Source organism: Oryx dammah, unplaced genomic scaffold, assembly GCF_014754425.2.
Source record: "Oryx dammah isolate SB20612 unplaced genomic scaffold, SCBI_Odam_1.1 HiC_scaffold_25, whole genome shotgun sequence".
In the NCBI taxonomy this organism is placed as follows: Eukaryota; Metazoa; Chordata; class Mammalia; order Artiodactyla; family Bovidae; genus Oryx; species Oryx dammah.
In genome coordinates, this window is record NW_024070209.1 from 20,898,971 (window position 1) to 20,899,203 (window position 233).

Consider the following 233-nt stretch of genomic DNA (forward strand, 5'->3'; position numbering starts at 1 on the left):
CTGCTAGAACCCACACTCCAGGGAAGTATTACTGCAGAACCCACACCACAGGAAGCATTACTGATAGAGCTCACACCACAGGGAAGCATTACTGCAGAACCCACACCCCAGGGAAGCATTACTGCAGAAGCCACACCCCAGGGAAGCATTACTGCTAGAGCTCACACCACAGGGAAGTATTACTGCAGAACCCACACCCCAGGAAAGCATTACTGCAGAACCCACACCCCAGG

The 233-nt window shown here is 53.2% G+C and overlaps 1 protein-coding gene across 4 annotated transcripts in view; it reads right to left on the reverse strand.

The window, feature by feature from the left end:
• DHX57 (DExH-box helicase 57) overlaps window positions 1-233 on the reverse strand; it is a 66,220-nt gene that overhangs the window by 49,112 nt on the left and 16,875 nt on the right. The window lies entirely within an intron of this gene.